This window comes from Hemicordylus capensis, chromosome 1 (assembly GCF_027244095.1).
Source record: "Hemicordylus capensis ecotype Gifberg chromosome 1, rHemCap1.1.pri, whole genome shotgun sequence".
Taxonomy (NCBI): Eukaryota; Metazoa; Chordata; class Lepidosauria; order Squamata; family Cordylidae; genus Hemicordylus; species Hemicordylus capensis.
The window spans coordinates 598,856-616,995 of NC_069657.1; the positions used below are offsets into that span (position 1 = coordinate 598,856).

The following is an 18,140-nucleotide window of genomic DNA, read 5'->3' on the forward strand; positions in this document are numbered from 1 at the left end:
GCGGCTGCTCCCCCCCCCGGGGGGGGGCTTGGAATCGCTCCTCCCCAGCAGCCACCTGCCCGCCCTGCACCAGCTCACCAGGCAGTCCTCTGGGGGCTCTTTGGTGCCGCTGCAAATGGACTTCATTTCCTGTATGGACCCCCAGTGTAGGACGACGACGACGACGACATTTCTATCCCGCTCTTCCTCCAGGGAGCCCAGAGCGGTGCACTACATACTATGGGGCCTGGGGCAGCAGGCAAGGTGTTTATTTATTTATTATTTATTAATTATTACATTTCTATCCCGCTCTTCCTCCAAGGAGCCCAGAGTGTGTCCTACATACTTGGGTTTCTCCTCACAACAATCCTGTGAAGTAGGTCAGGCTGAGAGAGAAGTGACTGGCCCAGAGTCACCCAGCAAGCGTCATGGCTGAATGGGGATTTGAACTCGGGTCTCCCCGGTCCTAACCCAGCACTCTAGCCACTGCACCACGCTGGCTGGGATGGAGAAGAGAGCGTGACCCCCACAGCGCTGGGGGTGGGGCGATGGATGGGGGTGTCAGGCCAACCAGCCGCTGTCACCACAGAGAGGCAGCCGCCGCCTGCCTCTCCACCTCGCGGCCTCCTGGTGCCCACCGACCTCAAGCCCCCCCCCCCCACTCCAGCAGCGCCATGTCCGGCTAGGATGCTTAAGGGGTGGCGCCACCTTGGCGGTGAGTCCAGTCCCAGAAGTGGCTCCGGGAGCTGTGACTGCTGAGCCCTGCCCCGGGTGCCCTCTCCCCCCAGCGCTGCACAGCCGCAGGCCTCTCTCAGGCCCCGGGACGCATCCGGCAGGCGGCCAAGGGCAGCACGAGGGCCTCCAGTACCCAGAGCTCCTTCCTTCAGCCACGATCCCATCCGTGGGGCAATCTGGCCCAGGGCCCCCTACAAAGCAAGAGCCCCCCAACTTAGTGCGCACATTTATTGACTGATTGACATTCCCACCCTCCTCTTCCTCCCTCCCAGGAGCCCAGAGCTCCTGGGTCATGTTTCTCTCCACAACAGCCCTGTGAGGAACATGCCTAAGTCCCTCCAGAGGGGCCCCCAACAAGAGCCAGCCTGGTGTAGTGGTTAGAGTGCTGGACTAGGAGCAGGAGACCCGAGTTCAAATCCCCATCCAGCCATGACGCTTGCTGGGTGACTCTGGGCCAGTCACTTCTCTCTCGGCCTAGCCTACTTCACAGGGTTCTTGTGAAAGAGACACTCCAGTATGTAGTACACCGCTCTGGGCTCCCTGGAGGAAGAGCGGGAGATAACATGTAATAAACCAACCAACCAACCGACCAACACCTCGCCTGCTGCCCCAGGCCCCATAGATTCTCTGCACGGCCCTCAGTGGGCCATCTAGTGGTTGGCGGCCCCCTCCTGCCCTTGGTGCTCAAGTCCCATCCCCCTGCCCAGGGAAAGCAGCCCCCCCCCGCTCTCTTCGGTTGCCCTGGCGAGCGGCCACCCCACACCGTGGCCCTACTCACGGGCAGCCAGGCCCCTTCTGTCTCCAGGAACCTGGGCTCACCACCCCCGGAGGCCGAGCGGGTGGGCAGCGGGGCTGGAGGAGGAGGAGAGCCGCGCAGAGCCCCGGCAGCGAGTGGCACAGCCCTGCCCGGCGGCAGGAAGGCCAGCCCTGCCCAGAGGAGGCCCCCACCGGCTCTCGGAGCTGCTGCTGCCGCCGCCGCCGCCCTTGGGGTGCCTCTCCCGCCCTCCGGTGCGTCCTTGGTGCTGCTGCTGCTGCGGGCTTTTCCTCCCGGGAAGGAAGGAGGGCGAGTCGACCGCCCCACGCCTGGCCGGTCCTTTCCTGCCTCCTGAATCGATTTGGCACCGGGCGCGGGCGGGAGAGAGGGAGGGAGGGGGAGCAGCACTGTCTGGGACAGTCTGGCTCAGGCATGACGACCCGAATGAGCGCGGCTGCTGCCCCCCCTCTGCAGCTTCCTCCCTCGCCTCGGATCGTTGCTGCTCCGGGGACAGAGGCAGGAGGCTCTGGGCAGCGGCAGCGGCGTAGGAAAGGCGGCTGCTGCTCGGCCTGCGGCTGTGAGAGGAAGAAGAAGGGGAGGCTTGGCGGGCGCTCGGTCGGAGGAGGCCGTCGAAGTTCCACGAGGGCCTGGTCTGCTGCTTGGCCAGCCCTCCTTCCCTTCTTCCACGCAGGGCTTTTAGCGGCATCTCCTCGCGAATGCGAAGGAGCGTCCCCGAGGACCAGCGGAGACCCGCCCCTGCCCCCCAACCCGGTGAACTGCGTGCGCGGCTGCCCCATCCCCGGGAAAGCTCGCCCGCTGGCGGAGTTGCATCCTCCTCGGAAGGGAAGACCTGCTGACCCTACAGCCGGAGAGGGGGGCCTTCTCAACCCTGCCGGGGAGCCTGTGTGTGTGTGTGTGTGTGTGTGTGTGTGTGTGTGTACAGATCAGCGTATCTACTATGTATTACGGGGATATAAGAGGAATCCCTGTGGCCCGAGCCTTAGATTGCACCCAAACACTCTCTCGCCCAGCATTCCTCACAGCAACCCTGCAAGGTAGGCCCGGCGGCCGTCCCTTGTCTCCCTACGGCAGCTTTCTTTCTAGGGTCAGGCCCGGCGAGGGCTGCTGCGCGGGGTTTCCCAGCTCGCCCTCCCGCCGGCTTCCTCCGGTCTTCCTGCCACCTCGGTTTCTCCGAGCGGCAACTAACGGGGCTGGGTGTCCTTGGCCGCCAGACAGGCTCCGTAGCGCCCCCTCCCTGCCTCGGCAGTCAAGAGGAGAAGCCCGGGGCTGGGCGGGGGCGCTCGGGAGTCTCCCTCCAGGTGCTGGAGAGGAAGCGCCGCCTAGGCGGAGCAGCAGCCCATCCCCCCCTCCTCCTCCTCCGTGCCTCAGGCGCGGCTTCGACCCTGGGGAGGTTCCTCCTTCCCTTGCTTGCCGGTTCCGAAGGAGGACGGACGGTCTGTTGCGAGAGGCGCAGGGGGCACCGCCGCCAGAGTCCCCACCCCGCGCGCAGCCGCCGCCGCTCCTAGCCAGCCCCGCGGCAGCGCGCGCACTCCGCACCCCACAAGTCGCCCGGACTGCTCCGCTTCAGACGGGTCGCGCGGCTGAGTTTCGCCGCCTGCGAGGAGCGCAGCAGCAGCAGCAGCAGGCCTCCAGTGGTCGCCCTCGACGCCTCAGCGCCAGCAGCTGCGCGGCCGCCAGAGCCTGAGCAAAGCAAGATCCCTTCCAGCACTGCCGCCGCCGCCGCCGCCCGAGGACGAGCGCGACAGCGCCAGGAGCCACGGCTCGACCTCCAGCCTCGACGACCCCCAGCCACTCGTTGGCCGCGCCCACCGTGGCTCCTTCTGGAGCGGCCGCCGGGGTACCGCCCGAGGGAGGAGGTGCCCCGCCGGCGTCTCGCTTCCTCCCGCCGTGCTTGCCTGGCTGCCGGCGGGCGCCCCTCGCTCGCAGGCGCCCCTTCGACGCGCCCCGCCAGGGCAGCAGCCGAGTGTAGGCGCCTCTAGTCGGCGGGCGCCTTTATCTGAGGCCAGCAGGGGAGAGGGAGTGCCCAACCGGGCGGAGGCTCGCTCGCCCGCCCGCCCGCCCGCCTACCCCGCCCTCCGCTCGCCCCCTCCCCGGCGGGCGGCGCTGGACGCTTCCAGTCTCCGCCACTCGGGCGCGCTTCTGACTGCGGAGGAGACGCTGCCGCCGCCGCCGCGCCGCCGCGAAAAGGCTTGATGCGGCAGCGAGGCAAGCGGTTCTCGGCCGGCCGGCAGCCGCCGCCTGCTCCCGCTCGCCCTCGCCCGCCTCCTGCAACGGCGACGCTGGGGATGGAGCTGGCTGCCGCGGGCTGCGAGGCTTGGCGAAGGCTCGTCGGTGGAGCCAGGGGACGGGCGGGGGGCGCCGGCGCCGGGCTGCGTCGCTGCTGCTGCTGCCGCCTGCACTGAAGAGGCGGCCGACGCTCGGGCTTTCGGCGGCTCTAGAGCTCCGGCGCGGTCGCTGGCTGGCAGCGGCGGGATGTGAGCGGCGGCTGCGGCAGCGGGGACCGGAGGCGCTGGCAAGGCGGCCGAGAGGAAGAGGACTTCGATGCAGCCGAGCGGCGGCGGCGGCGGCGGAGGGAGCCTGCAGGCGGCGGGCGCGTAAGGCGGCAGGTGCCGGGCAAGGTCATCCGCGGCCGCTCCTCGCTTGCTTTCCATGGGGCGAGCGGCGCGGCTGAAGCGCACCCCCCTCGCCGGGCGCTCCGGCCCCAAGCCGCCCCTCGCCGGCCAGAGCCTCTCGCCTCTAGGATGCAGCTGTGGCTGCTGAACGGCGGCGCACCGGAGCAGGGACGAGGACTGCCGCGGGAGGAGCAGGAGCGCCCCGGGCGGCCGGATTCCCCGGGAGGCAGCAGGTAAGCGGCGCCGGCTGCTCCTCGGGCTCTGCATTGCAGCCCCGCGCAGGTGTCGGAGCGAAGGCTGGGCTGGGGCGGCGGGCCGTGGGTGGGCAGGGAAGGGCGGGGGTGGTGACGGCGGCGGCGGCCCCTTCCCTTCCCTCCCCTTCCCTCTCTCGGTGCTCGTCGACCGTGGGGGAAGGGGCCGCTCGCCGGCCGATGGGGGAGGGCAGAGCAGCCCTGGAGGGAGGGGCGAAGCTCGAGCCCCGCTCTCCGGAGGAGCGGGAGGAGGCGCGGCGGCGGCGGCGGCTGCTCCCGGGCGAACTCTGGGCGGGCGCTTCTCCCTCAGCCGCCCGGCTCCGGAGGACAGCGAGGTCCTTGCGCAACGCCGCCGCCGCCGCCGCCACCCCGGTCCTCTGGGCTGTCGAGCTGCTGCCGCCGCCGCCTTGGCAGGTTGGGGGAGCTCCAGGGCCGCTTTTCGAGCCGCGGCTGGGAAGGCGCTGGACCTCGAGCCCCCCCCCCCCCGGCCGCAATTGGGGCGGCCTGTGGAGGGAGCCTCCTGCGCGGGGCAGGCTGGCGGTTCTCGTGGCGGGATGGAGGCGCTGCCGTGGCCGCATCCCCGGTTCCCGCGGCTTTTTGGCGGAGGGAGGGAGGGAGGGGGGTTCGCTTGCTTTGCCGGCGCCTCTGGGGCTGGCCCGCCCTGGCCGAGAAGAGTGGGGGGGGGCGCTGCCCTCCTCCCCTCCTCCCCTCTGGCTTGCTGAGCGAGCCCCGGGGCGGGGAACCCGGCGGCGGCTGCTGCGTCCTGACGCCGAGCGGTTCCCTCCCCGTCCCGAGGGCAGCGGCAGCAGCTCGGCAGTGTGGGGGTGGGCAGGGAAGAGTCTGTACTGGGGGGGGGGATTCCCAGGGCTGCCTCCCCGGCAGTGCGGGAGGGGAAGGGGCGCCTGCCCTGTGCGGACGGCGGGGCTTTGTCCAGGGGAGGAGGAAGAGGAGGCGGCGGCGGGCGAGGCGCGTGGAAATGCCTCAGGGCGGGGCTGGCAGGAGCCCTGCGGAGGAGGAGGAGGAGGCGGTGCGGCGGGTGGGAGGCCTGCTCGGCTGAGGCGCTGCCGCCGCCTCCTTCCATGCCCCCCCTCCCCGCCTTGCCACCGGCTGGACTACGCCTTGACCCCTCCTCCCGTTCTTGGTGCTTCTCCGTCTTGGCGCCCGCCGCCTCTGGGTCTCCGCCAGCCTGGCCCCCTTTCGAAGGTGCCCAGCTGCGGCGGGGGCGGAGGTGAAAATGGGGCTGGGCCGGGGGATCCTCGAGGTTCGGGCCCTGAACAGCAGCACAGGCTCCTTGGAGAAGGGGCCCCCCGGTCCCGTGGGGCTGGAGAGGCAGGGGCAACTTGGCCTTCCGGGCTGCTGCTGGGCGAGGTGTGTGTGGAGGGAGTGGGGCTGGCTCCAGAGTGCACCCCTTCTTTTAATGCCTAGTGGGTAGATCAAGGCAGCACCCCCCCCCCCGAATTGTGGCTGGGGGCTTTCCTGAGGTCAGGGCTAAGCCGGGTAAGCCCCCTCTTAAAGGGCTGCCTGGCCTGGGGAGCCGAAGGCGGCCTTCCAGCTGGTGGAGGGGAGTAGCCAAGAGGCCGGCTGGGGAGTCAGGCCTCCATCTTCCGCCGTGAATCAGGGCTGCCACCCTTTCCAGCCGAGCAATGAGGACTCCCTTCAGAAAAAGGGCAGGGGCCTGGTCTGCCCCTGGCCCTGTGGAGGCAGCCGAGCTGGCCGCTGGTGTGGCAGAAGCCAGGCTACCCGTGGCTGCCCCTGGCCGGCCCGCTGGTGAAGCTGCACGGCCTCTCTTGGGGTTGCTGGCCTTTGGCTGTCATCGAGGGTTGGGAAGTGGCCTGGTCCAGGATCCAGCCGCTGGGTGGGGTGGGGAGGCGCCCCGCCCCTCCCGCTTGGTCAGGAGACGGGTGCTCTGCCGTGGTGGCCTCCTCCGCGCCTGGGCAGCCCTGGACCTTTTGCCCCTGCCGGCTGGCACCCCTTTGGGGACTGGCTTGAAGGGGGCCGCTTGGGTGGGGGTGGCAAGTAGCAGGCCGGTGGTGTCTTCTCAAGGACGAGGGGCCTCCTTTGCATGGCAATGAGGGCGTCGCCCTGCCAGCTGCTCCCTAGAGGGCCTGAGGCCGAGGCCTCCAAGACAAATGGCAGGAGTTCCTTGCAGCCAAGTCAAGCACTCTGCGCGCTCCCAAGCACCGCACAGACCTGCAGCCTCCTGCCCAGCGCCTGCTCCTGCTGCTGCCAGACCGGCTCCTCCTCGGGCCAGCCCGACTTTGCTTTCCCACTCGGGCGGCAGCCACAGCGGAGGTGGGGGCCCACCTTGCTGCTCCACCCCACAGGAGAGACCACCTGCTTGGGGGCCGGACTCTCCCCTTGCAGCCCCCCCTCCTCTCTCTGGCTGGCTGTGGCGTCAGGACATCTCTCCGGAGACAAGGTGGAGAGCTCCTTGAGGCCGTCTCTGCGGACCCAGCAGCAGCCGGCAAGTGGCCCTTGTGCCCTCAGCGGCCAGAGACAAGCCCCGTGGAGGGGAAGGGGCTCTGCTGGTCCCCTGGACCCGTGACATGCTCGGAACTGGAGGCGGATCCCACGCAACAGCCACGGACCGAGGGTCTGGTCTCTCTCTCGGTGCCCCCCCCGCTGGCGCCTGGCATTGGTCAAGGGCTGCGGCCACACAAACCGCCTCCCCCCCTCTGCTCCTTGCGCTCCTCCTTATGCTCGGTGCTCGGGGGTGGGGTGGGGTGGGCTGGCTCTGCTGCTCAGTGCAGTGCTGTAGGAGTGGGGGAATGGGGGGGGCTGGGGGGCCGGTCCTGGGCGAGGCGCCTGGAAGCAGCCTGCACCCCAGTCTGCGGTGTGAGGTCTTCGTCCCAGTCCAAAGAGAGGCCTCCTGGCGGTGTCCGGAGAATGCAGAGCTGCCTTGTGGTCCTCGGGCTAGAAGAGGCCAAGAGGCCAGCCCCGCCCTGCTGGACCCCCACGCCTGGCCCCACCCCCTCTGCCCCCCTGCAGGCAAAGGAAACTCCCCAGGCAAGCCGCCTCCTCACTCAAGGCCACAGATGGGGGGCGGGGAGGAGGAGGCTGAGCGCTCCCTGCCTCCCTCCCGCCTCGGCCCTTGTGGGCATAATCGCTCCCCCCGCCCCCGATCAATACATCTGCTGCTTGAGGGCCTGATAACAGGGCTGGTTTTATAGGAAAATCTTTGGGATGCTATCAGAGCCAACATTCTGCTTGGGAAATCGTTAGCACAGCTTTGTCATTAGCAGGCCTGAGCGAAGTCAGGGGGGGGGCTGTGCTCCAGGCCACGCGCCAGCCCAGCCGGGCGGGACAGGGCTGAGCGGAGCGCCTGGGGCTTGGCCAGGTCTCTGCAGGCGGTGGGTCGGCCCTGCAAGGGACCCCCCAGCCCCTCCAGGGGCCTCGAGGAGGGAGGGAGGGGTGTTGCCTTGGGCCAGGCGAGAACCAGACAGAAATCTGGACTGCATGGCTTTCTGCTGCTGCCCAAATGCCGGTTTGAGGAGAAAAGTGTGAGCTCAGGTTCGCTCAGACCTCCGTCTCCAGCTGGGTCCCTCTTGGCTTGCGATGGCCCCCTTATGCTTCCAGCAGAGCCTGGGAGCCAGCCTCCCGAGCTGCTGCGGGATTCAGCCTCAGCCCAGCCTCCTGCCGGAGCAGCGAGGGCTCTGTGTGTGTGTGTGTGTGTGTGTGTGTGTGTGTGGCTGCTGCTTTATCCTCTCTGTGTCTTTAGTGCCCTTGAGCCTGAAATAGATGCTGCTTTAAAACAAAACAACAAACCTCGCACACCAAGCGCACTCGCCTCATGCCTGAGCTTGTGCTGCTGCTGCCGCCGCCACCATCAGAGCAATTCCTGCCCAGGTGACGGATGCACCACCATGGGACAAGCAGGAGTTGGCTGAAGAAGGGGGGGGCAGCTGTAAGGAGATGGAAAGTGGGCCCCTTCCTGGGTTTCCAAGGCCTTTTAAAGTGAGAGGTGAGCTGGTCTGGGGGTAGCAAGCATCAATTGTCCCCCTTGCTAAGCAGGGTCTGCCCTGGTTGCATATGAAAGGGAGACTTGATGTGTGAGCACTGTCAGATATTTTCCCCCTGAGGGGATGGAGCCGTTCTGGGAAGAGCAGAAGGTTCCAAGTTCCCTCCCTGGCAGCATCTCCAAGAGAGGGCGGAGAGAGACTCCTGCCTGCTACAACCTTGGAGAAGCTGCTGCCAGTCTGTGAAGACAATACTGAGCGAGATGGACCTATGGTCTGACTCAGTATGTGGCAGCTTCCTATATTCCTGTGGGATCCCAGTCCCCTCTGAGCTGCTCTCTTCTTCTTTGGCCTTCACATGGAACACCTTCCTTATGAAGCCAGACTACAGCATCTGGGGCTCTTTAGTTTGGAAAAGAGGCAACTACAGGGAGACATGAGCGAGGTGTATAAAATTATGCATGGAGTGGAGAGGGTGGACGGAGAGAAAATTTTCTCCCTCTCTCACAATACTAGGACCAGGGGTCCAGTGTTTCTTCTAAGGCATGCACACGTGTGCACATTCACAGGCTTTTGGATGTCCACTCAGTAAATTTTAGATCCTACTCAGGTTGAATCAGGAAGGCCCCTCCCCCCCGAATGCATCTGTGCACACACGGCCTTGATATTGCCACCCAGAACAAAACTCTCTTCTGCGTAGAGATGAAAAAAATTAGAGAGAACACTGCAAGGGTCACTCCATGAAACTGAAGGTCGGGAAATTTAGGACTGACAAGAGGAAGCACTTTTTCACATAGTGCATAATTAATCTATGGAGTTCTCTGCCATGGGATGGCCACCAGCTTGGATGGCTTTAAAAGGGGATTAGACAGATTCACAGAGGCCAGGGCTCACCATGGCTACAAGTCTGGTGGCTCTAGGCCACCTCCAGCCTCTGAGGCAGGATGCAGGGGAGGCAAGGGAGAGGATATGGAGGTTGCAGAGAAACTGAATGAGTTCTTTGCATCTGTCTTCACGGCAGAGGATACTGAGCATATACCTGTTCCTGAACCAGGCTTTTTAGGGATGGAGGCTAGAGAGCTGAGTCAGATAGAAGTGACAAGGGATGATGTTCTAAACTGTCTGGAAAAACTGAAAGTTAACAAATCACCAGGGCCAAATGGCATCCATCCAAGAGTCCTCAAAGAACTCAAATGTGAAATTGCTGACCTCCTTGCTAAAATTTTCAACTTATCCCTGAAATCGGGCTCTGTACCAGAGGACTGGAGAGTAGCAAATGTAACACTGATTTTCAAAACGGGATCCAGGGGCGATCTGGGAAATTACAGGCCAGTTAGCCTAATGTACGTTCCAGGCAAATTGATGGAAAGCATCCTCAGGGATAAAATTGTAAAGCACCTAGAAGAACAGGCCCTGCTGGGAGTGAGCCAGCATGGCTTCCGCAAAGGTAAATCTTGCCTCACCAACCTTTTGGACTTCTTTGAGAGTGTCATCGAGTGTGTGGATCAAGGTGATCCAGTTGACATAGTCTACCTGGACTTCCAAAAAGCTTTTGACAAAGTTCCTCATCAAAGACTCCTGAGGAAACTTAGCGGTCATGGGATAAGGGGACAGGTACATGTGTGGATTGCTAACTGGTGAAGGACAGGAAACAGAGGGTAGGGATAAATGGAGAGTTTTCCCAACGGAGGGAAGTAAGAAGTGGGGTCCCCCAGGGATCTGTACTGGGACCGGTGCTTTTTAATCTATTCATAAATGCTCTAGAAGTAGGGGTAAGCAGCGAGGTGGCCAGATTTGCAGATGATACCAAACTCTTCCGGGTAGTGAAATCCCAAACGGATTGTGAGCAGCTCCAAAAGGATCTCTCCAACCTGGGGGAGTGGGCGACAAAATGGCAAATGCGGTTCAATGTTAGCAAGTGTAAAGTGATGCACATTGGGACGAAAAACCCCAACTTCAAGTATATGCTGATGGGATCCGAGATGTCGGTGACGGACCAGGAGAGGGATCTTGGGGTTGTGGTTGACAGCTCGTTGAAAGTGTCTATTCAATGTGCAGCAGCTGTGAAAAAGGCTAATTCCATGCTAGGGATCATTAGGAAGGGGATTGAAAATAAAACAGCTAACATTATAATGCCCTTATACAAAACTATGGTGCAACCACACTTGGAGTACTGCATACAATTCTGGTCACCACATCTTAAAAAGGACATTGTTGAACTGGAGAAGGTACAGAAGAAGGCAACCAAGATGATCAGGGGCCTAGAGCACCTTTCTTATGAGGCAAGGCTACAACACCTGGGGCTTTTTAGTTTAGAAAAAAGACGTCTGCGGGGAGACATGATAGAGGTCTATAAAATCATGCATGGCATGGAGAAAGTGGAGAGAGAGAAATTCTTTTCCTTCTCACACAACACTAGAACCAGGGGTCACTCCATGAAATTGATTGCCAGGAGGTCTAGGACCAACAAACAGAAGTACTTTTTCACAAAACGCGTGATCCACTTGTGGAACTCTCTGCCACAGGATGTGGTGACAGCGAACAACCTGGATGGCTTTAAGAGGGGTTTGGATGACTTCATGGAGGCGAGGTCTATCAATGGCTACTAGTCGGAGGGCTGTGGGCCACCTCCAGCCTCAAGGGCAGGGTGCCTCTGAGTACCAGTTGCAGGGGAGTCACAGCAGCAGGAGAGGGGGCATGCCCTCAACTCCTGCCTGTAGGCTTCCAACAGCATCTGGTGGGCCACTGTGTAAAACAGGATGCTGGACTAGATGGGCCTCCTTGGGCCTGATCCAGCAGGGCTGTTCTTATGTCTCCCCCCCCCCACCGTCTTCCTGTGGGCGTCTCAGACACTGTTCCCCCCAAGGCCGCTCACAAGTTTTTGCATGTCCGCTCAGTTCATTTTCAATCCCGCTCAGGTTGCATCCGGAAGGCCCCACTCTGAATGCAGGTGTGTGCACACACGGCCTTGATCCTGCCGCCCAGAACAAAACTCATTCCGCACAGAGATGAAAAATACTAGGGGGCCCTCTGGCCTCCGAGGCATCTGGTGGGCCACTGTGTGAACCAGGAGGCTGGTGTTGAGGGCCCTGATCCAGCAGGGCTGCTCTGACGTTCTGTTCATGTCAGTGGTGTGAACAGCAGAGAGAAGAGAAGTCCTGTGCTGTCCTCACCAGTCTTGCCTCTGCATTCACACTCCAGACCCGTTTGGAGGACAGGCTGATCTCCGTCATGTGCAGCGTTCACACAAGTTTGTTTGTTCATCTTCGTTTATTTGGCTTATATACCTCCGCCCTTCCAAAAATGGCTCTGTTGTCCACTCAGTTAGTTTTAGATCCTGCTCAGGGGGAATCAGGGAGACCCACTCCGAATACATGTGGTGCGCAGCCACGGCCTAGATATTGCTGCCCAGAATAAGACTCACTCCACTCCGAGAAGAAAGGAACTCGAGGGGCCACTGTCCGGGTGTGGAGCTGGCCTTGGCCTTGGGCGGGTTTCCAGCCCTGGGCGTGAGCCCCTCCCCCTGTTTTACTGAGTGGGGGGTGCTGCTGGGGGCAGGGAGTGGCCAGGGGCTTTCCGGCACAGGGGCTGGGCTGCCCAAGGGGGGCTGGCTACGGACAGGGCTGGCCCCAGTCCCTGTTCTGTTGGGAATCCCTGGGCAAGCTCGCTTGCTCCTCCGGAGCCGGGCCTGCGTCGCTGGGAATAGTGAGGATCAAACGAGTTAAAGATTCGTTGCAACTCAGGCTGAGCTGGGTGGCCTAATTGAGGTGGGGAGTGTTTGTGTCCAAGAAGCGCCGCATAGCAGCTGCTCCAGAAGCAGACGTGAGCCAGACCAGTTGAATGGCAGCCTGCCTGCCCGTGAGTCACTGGCGGCACCCCCACACCTGCCGTCTTGGGAGCTCGATGGCACCGCCCTCCAGAAGCAAGCTGGAGCCATCTGGCTTCTGTCCGCGGCTGTGCTCCGGGTCTCGTGCCAGCCTCTCGCTGCTGCCACCATCTTGGCGGTGGGCGATGGCCTCCCCTCCCTTGTGAAGCACAGGCTGGCCCTGGAGCCAGGAACACCGCCGTGGACAGAAGCCGGATCCCTCTCGCTTGCTCCCAAGATGACCTCCCAAGATGGCAGCGGGGGGGGGGGCGCCTCCGGTGACTCGTGGGCAGGCAGGCAGGCTGTGGGTGGGTTTGCATCTGGCGCCACCCAAAATGCTGCCATTGGCAACAGGAGAAAGAGCACCTGTCAGCTTTCAAGGCTGTTCAGTCCTCCAGTGGCGTGGTGTCCCCCCACCCCCACATTTCCAGGATGTGGGTCTCGGGCCACCAGTCCTTGGACTGGAAGCAACGACTGCATCTGCAGGGGTCCCACGGAATCTGTGGGGCTTGGAATGGCAGGGTGGAAGCAATCCACGAGATTTCGAGTGGAGCCATCTGGCCTGAGAGAGGATGACGCGCCTCTGAGTCGCACCCGGGTCTTCCCAGGCCGCTTGGAGCAGTTCAGCCGTGGACCTGCAGGGAGGACCGCCTGCCACCTCTGAGCCTCCAAGAGACTCTTGTGGGCAGGAGACCTTTTCATTGATCCGGGAATCAACGAGGGAGGGGATGGGGCCATGCCTGGATGTCGGGGGAAGTCCCCGCTTGGGCGCGGCGTCTCTTCTAGGATCAGCCCCCTCTGGCTTTCAGAGGAGAGAGGAAGCTCTTCTCCACTTGCGCTTCCCGGAGAGCATGGAGAGGGCTGCACGTTCGGGCTCCTGCTCTCGCCTAACCCCACGGCCTCGAAGCCCTTAAGTGCAGCGCTTTGGGCTTTCGCATGTCTCCGGCTGGCAGCCAGTGTGTTGCCAAGCTTCATCTAGGCCTCAGACGCCACCTCGGTGCATAGGAGGGGGCTTCATTACGTGGACCCAGAGGCCAAAGTGGGGACAGGGCAGGACATCCGCCTGGGACGACATCTCCATCCCGACGACCCTTGAGTCCCCTTTCCACAGGCCCCGTCCCACGAGAGTCCCAGACAGGAGCGGGTGCCGTACTCCCTGCTCTGCTCCCTCGATGCCCTGGGGGTCTCCCCTTGACGGGGGGGGGGGGGGGGGGCTGGCTAGCCAGGCAGCGCTTGGGCTCACCATGCCAAGGGAGCGGCAGGGGCTTGTTTCTGGCCGAGTTGCTTCTGGACCCAGCAAGAGGCCGGCAGGGAGGAGGGGAGTGGGGCAGCGCCAAAAAGCCAAGGGGAGGGGGCGATCCCAAAGGTGCTGCAGCATGAGGGGAAACCGGGTGTCCCTGCTGGTGTCCCGGCTGTGCCATTGCCTGTGAAGCCCGGCTTCCGGGAGGGCTGGTGGCTCAACCAAGGACCGATGAGGAGCTTGAGGCATCTTGGAGCTCCCCCCAGTGGCAGGCCTGGCAGCACGCCCCCCCCACCCCCGCCGGCCGCCTCCTTCCCTGCAGCCGTGAGCCGGGGTCCGGCTGGTCTCCCGGGGCCTGCCCTGCTTGGCTGCCGGAGGCGGCCTGGTGCTGCTGCCTGGCCCCCTGCGCTGCCCCTGCCTCCCCAGCTGCAGAGCCTGCCCTCCTCTGGGCCGCTTCTCCGGCATCTGGCCAGGAGCTCCACTGGCCGACGCTCTGGGGAGCGCTTGATGGTAGAAAGCGACACCGGCGCCTTCGTGTCTTTTGGAGGAACCATGACGAGGTACGTGAGGGGGAGCCGGGCCCGGCGGGAGGATGAGAGCTCCCCGCCGGCTCTCTCTGGACTCCCTCTGGACTCCCGCCGCTGCTCGGCCAGGGGGACTTGGCAGCTTGCACGGAGCGGCCGTCGGCCCGCTGGCCCAACCCCTCCTGGGGCCCAAAGTCCTGCACAAGGGTGAGTGAAGGGTGACGGCGACAGGACCTGGGGATGGGGGCCCAGACGCCGCTGCCTCTCCGGCCTGGCCACAGCCGAGCCGTGGCTCTTGCAGGAGGGCAAGTCCCTGCTTTGGCTCTCCCGCAAGAGGCGCCCCTGAACCGGGGCACAGTATTCCCAGGGTCCCTGGCGAGTGGGGCCAAATAGAGGCCCGCCGGGCTTGGGGCCTTGGGTCTGAGCCCGGCCTTGCACCTTCTCTCTCTGGCTGCTGCTCCTGCGTGAATGAATGGCCGGTCGATGCTGGGAGGGCGGACGGAGTGCAGGCATGCAGGGAGCCCAAGCCCTGAGGGTCGCTGGCCAGGCCATCCTCTGCCGCTCGAGCAGAGCCTCTCCTCCTCCACCCGCTGCTAAGAAAGGTTCCCTGTTCCCCACTTCAGTGCACTTGCATTAAGAACCTAAGAACAGCCCTGCTGGATCTGGCCCAAGGAAGCCCATCGAGCCCATACAGTGGCCCACCGGTTGCCTCTGAGAAGCCCACAGGCAGGCGGTGAGGGTGCGTTCTCTCTCTTGCGGTTACTCTCCTGCAACTGGTATTGAGAGGCATCTCGCCTCTGAGGCTGGAGGAGGCCTATAGCCACCAGTCTAGTAGCCATGGATAGAATTGTCCTCCGTGAATTTGTCTAAGCCCTTCTTAAAGCCATCCTGGCTGTCGGCTGTCACCACATATTGTGGCAGAGCATTCCATAGGTTAATTACGCGTTGTGTGAAAAAGTATTGTCGGTCCTAAACTTCTTGGCAGTCAGGTTCATGGCACGACCCCTGCCTGGTTCTAGTGTTTTATGAGAGGGAGAAAAATGTCTCTCTCTCCACCTTCTTCACAACATGCCTAATTTTATAGACCTCTGTTATTGCTTCTCAGCCTTCTGGCTAAGATGAAGTGTAGTGTAGACCTCTATCATGTCACGCTTCAGTCATCTTTTCTTCTAACCTAAAAAGCCTCAGGAGACATAGCCTTACCTTGTAAGGAAGGTGCTCTAGGCTCCTGATCACCTGGGTTGCCTTCTGCGCCTGCTCCAGTTCTATGAAGTCCTTTTAAAGATGTGGTGACCAGAACTGTACACTGTATTCCAAAAGTGGCTGCACCATAGTTGTGTAAAAAGGGCATTATAAAATTAGCAGTTTTATTTTCATAGGAAGCTGCCATATACTGAATCAGACCATTGCTCAATCAATATACTGGATCAGACCAATCTAGCTCAGTATTGTTTTCACAGACTGGCAGCAGCTTCTCCAAGGTTGCAGGCAGGAATCTCTCTCAGCCCTCTCTTGGAGATGCTGCCAGGGAAGGAACTTGGAACCTTCTGCTCTTCTCAGAGTGGTGGCTCCATCCCCTGAGGGGAATATCTTGCAGTGCTCACACATCAAGTCTCCAATTCATATGCAACTAGGGCAGACCCTGCTTAGCTAAGGGAACAAGTCATTCTTACTACCACAAGACCAGCTCTCCTCTTTTCAAACGCCCTCCTAATGATCCCTAGCATGCAATTGGCCTTTTTCATAGCTGCTGCACATTGAGTTGACACTTTCAACCAGCTGTCCACCACAACCCCAAGATCCCTCTCCTGGTCAGATAGTGACAGCTCAGATCCCATCAGCGTATGCTTGAAGTTGGGGTTTTTCGTCCCAATGTGCATCACTTTACACTTGCCAACATTGAACCGCATTTGCCATTTTGTCGCCCACTCCCCCAGTTTGGAGAGATCCTTTTGGAGCTGCTCACAATCTGTTTTGGATTTTACTACCCGAAAGAGTTTGGTATCATCTGCAAATGTAGCCACCTCGCCGCTTACCCCTACTTCTCGATCATTATGAATAAATTAAAAAGCACTGGTCCCTGAGGGACTCCACTTCTTACTTCCCTCCATTTAGAGAACTGTCCACTTATATCTACCCCTTGTTTCCTGTACTTGAAGTTACCAATCCACACATGTACTTGTCCCCTTATCCCATGACTGATAAGTTTTCTCAAGAGTCTTTGATGAGGAACTTTGTCAGAAGTGTTTTGAAAGTTCAAGTATGCTATGTCAACTGGATCACCTTTATCTACATCCTGCTGACATTCTTAAAGAACTCCAAAGTTTGGTGAGGCAAAAGTTAACTTTGCAGAAGCCATGCTGGATCTCCTTCAGCAGGGTCTGTTCTTCTGTATATTTAATAACAGTTGTATTTTTGAGAATGCTTGTCATCAATTTACCTGGCACAGAAGTGAAGCTAACCGGCCTCTAATTTCCCAGATCCCCCCAGATCCCTTTTTGAAAACCTGTGTTACATTTGCTATTCTCCAGTCTTTCAGTACAGAGGCTGATTGCAGGGATAAGTTATATATTTTAGCAAGGAGGTCGGCAATTTCACATTTGAGTTCTTTCAGGACTTATGGATGGATGCCATCTGGCCCTGGCAATTTGCTAGTTTTCAATTTTTTTCAGACAGTTTAGAACATCATCTCTTGTCACTTCTATCTGACTCAGTTCTTCAGCCTCCATCTCCGAAAAGCCTGTTTCAGGAACAGGCATATGCTCAGTATCCTCTGCCGTGAAGACAGATGCAAAAAACTCATTTACTGTAGAGTCTCTGCAACCTCCATATCCTCCTTAATAAGCCCTTTCACTTCCTCATTGTCTAACTGACCAACCATCTCCCTGGCAGGCTTCCTTCTTTTGATGTACTTAAAGAAGTTTTTGTTATCCCCCTTGATGCTTTTAGCTAAATATTCCTCAGACACTCTTTTTGCCTCCCTTATTGTCTCCTTGCATTTCTTTTGCCAGAGTTTGTGTTCCTTTCTGTTCTCTTCATTTGGGCAGGCCTTCCAATTTTGGAAGGAAGTCTTCTTTTCCTTTATAGCTTCCTTAATTGTAAGGGTATGCGAGCTGGCTTGAAATCTGCGACTGTGGGGAGAGGAGCTCTTGAACCACTTCGGTTTGAAGGCTCAACTTCAGACCGTACCAGGTCTGGTTCAGTCCAAGGTCAAGCTGAACTGCTCAGGCTGGTTCGGGTCTGGTTTGAGGGATGTGGGAGGCTTCTGTAATTGTAAAAATACTTGTAAAAATAGATTTAGTTACTGCTGGAAGTGGCCTTAGGAGAGGCGTACCTCCCACTGCACACAAGCCATTTATGTGACAATGTGAAGCAGCCCCAGGAGACTTGTGGGGAGGTTGGCAGGGGGAGGGGGGTGCAGCAGCCCCCCGCGTCCACCACAGCACCCCTTGAAGCCGCTGCAGCCGTAACAACGAAGCCGCTGCAGCCGTTTTTACATGCATTTTTACCATTACAGAAGCCCCCTTTCCCCCCCGCAACCGGCCCAAATTGGCTCGAATCTGAGCCATGCTAGTTTCTGCTTCAGAGCAGGGCAAAACTGAACCAGTAAAAACGGTTTTGTGTACATCCCTACTTGACTTTACTTGTTAGCCATGTTGGCATCCTCCTGGTCTTGGTGGTACCTTTCCTTCTTTGGGGTATATATTCTAACTGGGCTTCTATTATTGTAGTTTTAAATAAACTCCATGCATTCTGGAGCGAAGTGACTCTCCTGATTTTCCCTTTCAGTTTTCTTTTCACCAAACTCCTCATTTTAGAGATATTTCCTCTTCTGAAATTCAAAGTGTCTTTCTTAGACTTCTCTGGCGATTCTCTCCTTGCATGTATGCTGAATTTGATCACACTATGGTCACTGTTCCCTAAAGGGTTGATGACACTGACCTCTCACACCAGGTTCTGGGCACTTCTCAGGATTAAGTCCGGGATCGCCTTTTGTCTGGCTGGTTCCATTCACCCTCTTGAACCCAGATGACGAGGATTTGACAGAGCGGATGAGACCCTGCTTGTGCTTGATCAAACAGTATGATGGCTTCCTTGTCCTAGCTGGACATGTGTGAATTAGACTGTCGGGGAGCCTTTGGCAAGGACGTCCATTGTATCGGACTTTCCCCTGCAGTAAGATTCTGGAGGCACCAGAAATCT

At 60.3% G+C, this 18,140-nt stretch overlaps 1 protein-coding gene across 2 annotated transcripts in view; it reads left to right on the forward strand.

Moving 5' to 3' along the window:
- The first annotated feature begins 4,194 nt into the window (after window positions 1–4,194).
- LRFN5 (leucine rich repeat and fibronectin type III domain containing 5) overlaps window positions 4,195–18,140 on the forward strand; it is a 94,412-nt gene continuing 80,466 nt past the window's right edge. For both annotated transcript variants that reach the window (XM_053284212.1, XM_053284211.1), the window contains exon 1: window positions 4,195–4,334. The gene's annotated coding sequence lies outside the window, so the exon portion shown is untranslated. The remainder of the gene's footprint in view (window positions 4,335–18,140) is intronic.